The following is a 7,005-nucleotide window of genomic DNA, read 5'->3' as shown; positions in this document are numbered from 1 at the left end:
AGAAAGAGAAATTAAAAAAAAAATCCCATTTACCATTGCACCAAAAAAATTAAGATACCTAGGAATAAACTTAACTAAAGCAGTAAAAGACCTCTACTCAGAAAACTACAGGACTTTGAAAAAAGAGATAGAGGAAGACATAAACAAATGGAAGAACATACCGTGTTCATGGATTGGTAGAAACAACATCATTAAAATGTCCATACTACCCAAAGGAATCTACAGATTCAATGCAACACCCATTAAAATACAAATGACATATTTCAAAGATTTCAAACAAACTCTCCAAAAATTTATCTGGAATTAAAAAAAAAACAACCAAATAGCCACATAAATCCTGAGAAAGAATAACAAAGTTGTAGGGATCACAATACCAGATATCAAGCTATATTACCAAGCCACAGTTCTCAAAATTGTGTCACTGGCACCAGAACAGACATATAGACCAATGGAAGAGAACAGAGGCTGAGTAATGAATTGCACATCAGTCCACTTTAAAACCCCCTAATGGCTTCAGGATTGTTTGGCTCATTAACTGAGATGAATATTCCCAAGATACCTCACTTCCCCACCTCTGGCTCCTAAAAGGACACTGCCCATCCAGCCCATGACTTCCTCTGCTTCTTCCCGAAGTCTAACTTTCCCTCCTGCTACTGGAGATTGGTAGACTGGTATTTAGAGAGCCACAAAACTAAAGCCACAGCCGTTTTCCATGGACATGGGCTTTATTTGGGGACGGTTGGGGAAGCGAGGGAGGAGCTAGGACGGGTGGGTATATGGGGGGAAGGGCTTCTTAACTTGCTTTGTAATTTAGTGCATGTTGCCTGGAGGTTAGGGTGAGTGAGCACAGCTGTAGAAGTGAGAGGAGAGGAAAAGGGAAGTTCATGGAATAGACACTTTCCTTACAGAAGGAAGCCAGGACCAGGATATGGGGCCTGGGGGCAGGGAGGGAAGGCACTCTTCATATACTGAGACTCAACCAAGGTCACCGCTCGCCAGCTTCCCTAAACCCCCTGCCCCGACCCAGCTCCCGATCCAGATGCCTGCTCTGCTAGCACCCTCAGCTTCCTATGGAGAGGAGGGGGGGGAGAGTGTGGGGAATGATGGTACCCTCTGCCTCCAGGTCCCTTGCCCAGGAGAATTGTTCACTCAACCTGCCCTGAAGTTCCAGCCAGTCAGGGGGTCAGGAAGCCAGGGTGCAGGCAGGGGAACAATTGTGCCCTTCACCACCCCTCCTGATGCTCTGCCCCTCCCCGGCTCCTCACATTAGGTTGCAACTCTTGGCTCGATCCTTGTGTATCTCGCCTTCGTTCCCATTCCCCCGTCTGGCCTTCCTGCCAGCTGAGTGGATCGCTGCAGTACCCGGCGTGAGTCAGTACGGCGCAGCTGCCTATGGCCACCGCCAAGGGAGGCCACTGTGGTCACGTGGAAGACATCCCTGACGCTGCGCTCAGAGGACCGGGAGGAGCACTCCACATAGGACACGGCCCCCACCTGCTTGGCCAGCACAGTGCCCTGCAAGGATGGAGTGCATGAAGGAAGTTATGCATTTCAGCAAGGGGCAGGGAGGCAGAGGGCTGGGGGAGGGGAGGAGGTCAAGGGATCAGGCCGGAGGTTAGAGGCCAGGACAAGGGATGAACAAAATAGGGTGTTTTCAAATCGGAGACTGAGAGGGTCGGAAATGGGAGATCTAGGCTGGGATGAGGTCAAAGGCCAAGAGTCCCACCTGCTCATGTGTAACAGGGATCAGCCTCTGCTTGGACAGCTCCCTCAGCGTGGCCAGGTCGGTCCGCATGTCCAGCTTACAGCCAACCAGCACAACCTTGGCATTGGGGCAAAACTCCTGAGTCTCCCCTTGCCACTTCTTGAGGACACTGTCCAGTGTTTCTGGTCGGCTGATGTCTAAGCAGATGAGCACAGCGTCCGATTCAGGATAGGCGAGGGGCCGGACAGTATCATAGTAAGAGGAACCTGAAGTGTCCCACATGTTGAGCTCAATGCAGCGCTTGTCTATCTCAAAGCTGGCGGTGTAGTTCTCAAACAAGGTGGGGACATAACTCCCGGGATAAGCATCCTTGGCGAACACCTGAAGCAACGCTGTGTTGCCGCACTCGGAGTCCCCCACCACCACGATCTTGCAGCGGCTGCTCTGCCCCTCCATAGTCCCGGCTACATGCCACCCCGCTGCCTCCTCCCCCACCGCTGCAGCTGCAGCCGCTCGGGGCCGCCAACACCCTCATAGCAATATCTTTACCGACACAGTTCCTAGCGCAATGGAGACTAAGGAGAAAATAAACAAATGGAACTATATCAAAAACAAAACTTCTGAACAGCAAAAGAAACCATCAACAAAACAATAAGAAAGCCCACTGCATGGGAGAACATATTTGCCCATGATATTTCAGATAAGGGTTTAATTTCCAAAATTTACAGAGAACTCATACAACTTAACAAAAGGAAGATAAACAAACCAATCAAAAAATGGGCAAAGGATCTAAATAGACACTTTTCGAAAGAGGACATACAGAAGGCTGATAGACATATAAAACATGCTCAAATTCACTAATCATCTGAGAGATGCAAATAAAAAAATCAATGAGATACCATCTCATACCTGTCAGAGTGGCTATCATCAACAAATCAACAAAGGACAAGTGCTGGCCAGGATGTGGAGAAGAAGGAACCCTTGTGCACAGCTGGTGGGAATGCAGACTGGTGCAGCCACTGTGGAGGACAGTATGGAGTTTCCTCAAAAAGTTAAAAATGGAACTCCCATTTTACCCAGTAATCCCACTTCTAAGAATATATCCCGAGAAACCAGAAACACCAACCAGAAACACCACCCCTATGTTCATAGCAGCACAATTTACAATAACTAATATTTGGAAACAGCCTAAGTGCCCATCAACAGATGAGTGGATTAAAAAACTGTGGTACATCTACACAATGGAATACTATGACGCTATAAAAAATAAGGAACTTTTATCATTTGCCACAGCATGGATGAAACTGGAGAGCATTATGCTAAGTGAAATAAACCAGTCAGAGAAAGATCAATATCACATGATCTCACTCATATGTGGGATATAATGATCAACATAATTCAATGAACAAGAATAAATCCAGAGAGAAATGGCAGGGGAGGAGGGAGGTTAGATGGAGAGCATTGAAAGGACTCATATGCATGCATATTAGCATAACCAATGGACGCAGACACTGGGGCAGCAGGGGCTTGCACAGGGTTGAAATGGCTGTCGGGGTGGTCAATCAGAGAAAAAGGAGACATATATAAAACTTTAGACCAGTGGTTCTCAACCTGTGGGTCGCGACCCCTTTGGCGGTCGAACAACCCTTTCACAGGGGTCGCCTAAGACCATCCTGCGTATCAGATATTTACATTACGATTTATAACAGTAGCAACATTACAGTTATGAAGTAGCAACAAAAATAATTTTATGGTTGGGTCACAACATGAGGAACTGTATTTAAAGGGCCAGAAGGTTGAGAACCACTGCTTTAGACACTAAATAAAAAAAATAAAATAAGAAAAGAAAAAAAATATTAGAATAGAGATAAACTCACCCTGTGCTGGTTCTCAGTGAAGTCAGAGAAGAGGTTCTATGAGAAATAAAATGAGAATTTTTGCTACAGACACCAGGGATGGTATGATTATCCAGAAATGCTGCACAATGCCACTTTCTGTCTGGTTCCTCGTGGTCGCAGGCTCGGATCCTTCAGGTTCCTGGAGGCTCTGCAGGCTGCCTGTGTCCCTGTGATGCTCAGCAACGGATGGGAGTTGCCGTTCTCTGAAGTGATTAATTGGAACCAAGCTGCCATCACAGGCGATGAAAGATTGTTATTACAGATTCCTTCTGCAATCAGGTCTATTCATCAGGATAAAATCCTAGCACTTAGACAGCAGACACAATTCTTGTGGGTCAACAAATAGTTGTCCTGCTCTCACAATAAAGCAGGCATTCTTTTAACAGGGTGGTCTTGCCTTGCCCCTCTGAGAGGCCCAGACATCTGGGCCAGCCTTACCCAAAGTCTCTACTTGACGCGAGGGGCTGGAGAGGAGGGACATGCAGTCATCAGAGATTTCAGTCTGTACAGACTGCCTTTGAGGTGTTCTTCTGACTGAAGCACGCACGTGCTCACTAGTAACGCTGGGCCAGGCTGGTCCTGAGGTAGCTGTGATAATCAATCCAGTTGCCATAGCGGCCGTAAGTGTTCATTTACCACTATGTGACCTGGAGCAATAATATATTATGCCTTTCGCCAGCGGGAGCTGCGCCAGCTGCAGCACGGGGTGGCCGTGTCGGCCATCAGTCACCACTCTCCTTCACAACCTTTTGTTCCCCGCTCATTACGGTGAATTATAACAGGGGGACAGCACATTTTTCAGGAGAGTCTCTCCTGTTAGGTCTAAGTGCTAACTCATCCCAGGCTGTTCCACATCGGCGGCACCAGCTTGGCTAGTATCCCCACCAGGCTTCCCTCTTCCACCCCCTGGACACTTAGAATGGGTGAAAGAAAACAGAGTGTGTGCACTTTTCTACAAGGCAAGATAAAAAACCACTCAACTCTATTTACTACAAATATTGGATACTGCATTTTGTTGCACTCTGTCATGTCCCCGAGGATTTGTTGGGACGGTAAATTACATTATAGCACACTAAACAGGCCATCCTGTCAGCTTGGGGCCTTGATATTGCTGCTTCTCTATCAGTAGATCACTTCCAAAGTCACAGATGGGAAGATCAGGGGTCAACATCTCCATCCCATCAGCAGGTTTTGAAAATGTTTCACTGTAGTAGTGATGGCAAACCATCTAAGATCATAAAAATTAGAGCCTGGGCCAAGGTATTAGTGACTAAAAGAAATCAAGGATAAAACTGTTGGCTAAGATGATTCCTGATAGCCCCAAATGGAAGCAACTCAAATGGCCATAAATGGGGAAGGGATAAACAAAATGTATATCCTGTGTCCTGTATACAATGAGCTATTTCGGCAATCAAAATAAATGAAGTATTAATGGACACAAAAGACTGTACTTTTTCATGTAAATAAAATTCTAGAAAAAAAAGCAAAACTGTAGTGAGAGAAAGCAGATATGTGGTTGCCAGAGGCCAGAGGTGGGGAGAGAGAAGTAAGAACAAATTGGGGCAGGAGAGCTTTTTCAGGGTGAGGAAACTGTTCTGCATATTGATTTTGGTGGTGGTTATATGACCACACATGATTACTAAAGTTCATCAAATTGTACACTTAAAATTGTTGATAATACCTTAATAAATGTAAATGTAGCAAAAAAAGCCCTCAGAAAAATATAAACAGGCCTCAGAGTCCTAGCCAGTGTGGCTCAGTGTAAAGAGTGTCAGCCTGCAGACTGAAGGGTCCCGGATTTGATTCCGGTCAAGGTCACATGCCTGGGTTGCAGGCTCAATCCCCAGTGTGAGGCATGTGAGAGGCAGCCGATCAATGATTCTCTCTCATTGTTGATGTTTCTATTCTTCTCTCATTCTCCTTTCCTCTCTGAAATCAATAAAAATATATTAAAAATGAATAAATAAATAAATTAATTAAAAAACATTAAAAAATAATAATCTATGCAAGCTCTTCCAGGAAGTAGAGTAAAAGAAAATAACTCCAAATAATTACTGAGTACTGTATAATTTCAAAAATTAACGACTATATTGCATGAAAACAACATGAATCAATATTTCTCAATTTATTATAAAAACAAAATTTCACCACCTTGTCCCATGGTGCTCAGTGTTTAGAATGTCAGCTGGTGCATCAGAAGATCTCAGGTGTGAATCCTAGTCAAAGGCATGTACCTGGATTGCAGGTTTGATCCATAGCCCCAGTCAAGGCCTGTGTGAGAGGCAACCAATTGATGTTTCTCCCTCTCTCTCCAGCTGTAATAACACTTATTTAAGGTTTAGTTCTACCTCAGGAAACAGACATGTGAGTACAGCAGCTTTTGAGATGACTCCAACCAAAATAACTGTCAGACTGCAGCTTCATGAAAGACCCCATGTAAGCACTTCTGAGGTAAGCTATTCTTGAATTCCTGATCCACAAGAATCTTATATAATAAAGAGGTAATATGCAAATTAACCCTCACCATTACAAGATGGCTGCCGATGACTAGGCCGGCAGGGGGGTTAGTGAGGGATGACCAAATGACTGAACAAGCAGGGTGCATGGGGCAACCAGGCCAGCAGGGTGGGCATTTGGGAATGACCAGGCCATCATGGGGGAAAGTTGGGGGCGACCAGGCCAGCAGGGAGAGGGAGGAGGAGGTGCAGTAAAAGGTGACCAGGCAGGCAGGCAGGTGAGCAATTAGGAGCCAGCGGTCCAGGATTGTGAGAGGGATGTCTGGCTGCCAGGTTAGGCCTAATCCTCTAGTTGAGAGATAAAATATTGTCATGTATTTAAACCATTAAGTTTGAGGTGAATTTTTTAAAATTTATTTATTGTCTAAAGTTTTACAAATGTCTCCTTTTTCTCTGCTTGATTTCCCCCAGCCCCAAGATATTTCCACCCTGGACAAGACCCCACTGCCCCAGTGTCTGTGTCCATTGGTTACACTAATATACATGCATATAAATCCTTTGGTTTCTCTCTAACCTCGCCCCTCCCCTACCATTTTTCTCGGGATCTATTTTTATTCATCAAATTATGTTGATCATTATATCCCACACTAGAGGTCCAGTGCACAAAATTAGTGCACAGTGTGTGTGTGTGTGTGGGGGGGGTCCCCTCAGCCCAGCCCACACCCTCTCCAATCTGGGACCCCTTAGGGGATATCCAACTGCCGGTTTAGGCCCTATCCCAGGGATCGGGCCTAAACTGGCAGTCAGACATCCCTCTCACAATCCTGGACTGCTGGCTCCTAATCACTCACCTGCCTGCTGGCCTGGTCGTTCCTAACTGCCCACCCCTACCAGCCTGGTCACCCCTTACTGCCCCCCCCACCGGCCTGGTCACCCACAACTGCCC

General features: G+C 46.0%; 1 pseudogene; it reads right to left on the bottom strand.

Moving 5' to 3' along the window:
* Nucleotides 1-704: 704 nt before the first annotated feature.
* LOC102240809 lies at nucleotides 705-2,192 on the bottom strand (annotated as a pseudogene).
* Nucleotides 2,193-7,005: the final 4,813 nt, after the last annotated feature.

This window comes from Myotis brandtii, unplaced genomic scaffold, assembly GCF_000412655.1.
Source record: "Myotis brandtii unplaced genomic scaffold, ASM41265v1 scaffold742, whole genome shotgun sequence".
Classification (NCBI taxonomy): Eukaryota; Metazoa; Chordata; class Mammalia; order Chiroptera; family Vespertilionidae; genus Myotis; species Myotis brandtii.
The sequence above is the reverse complement of the archived record's forward strand: the minus strand, read 5'-3'. Positions and strand labels throughout refer to the sequence as shown.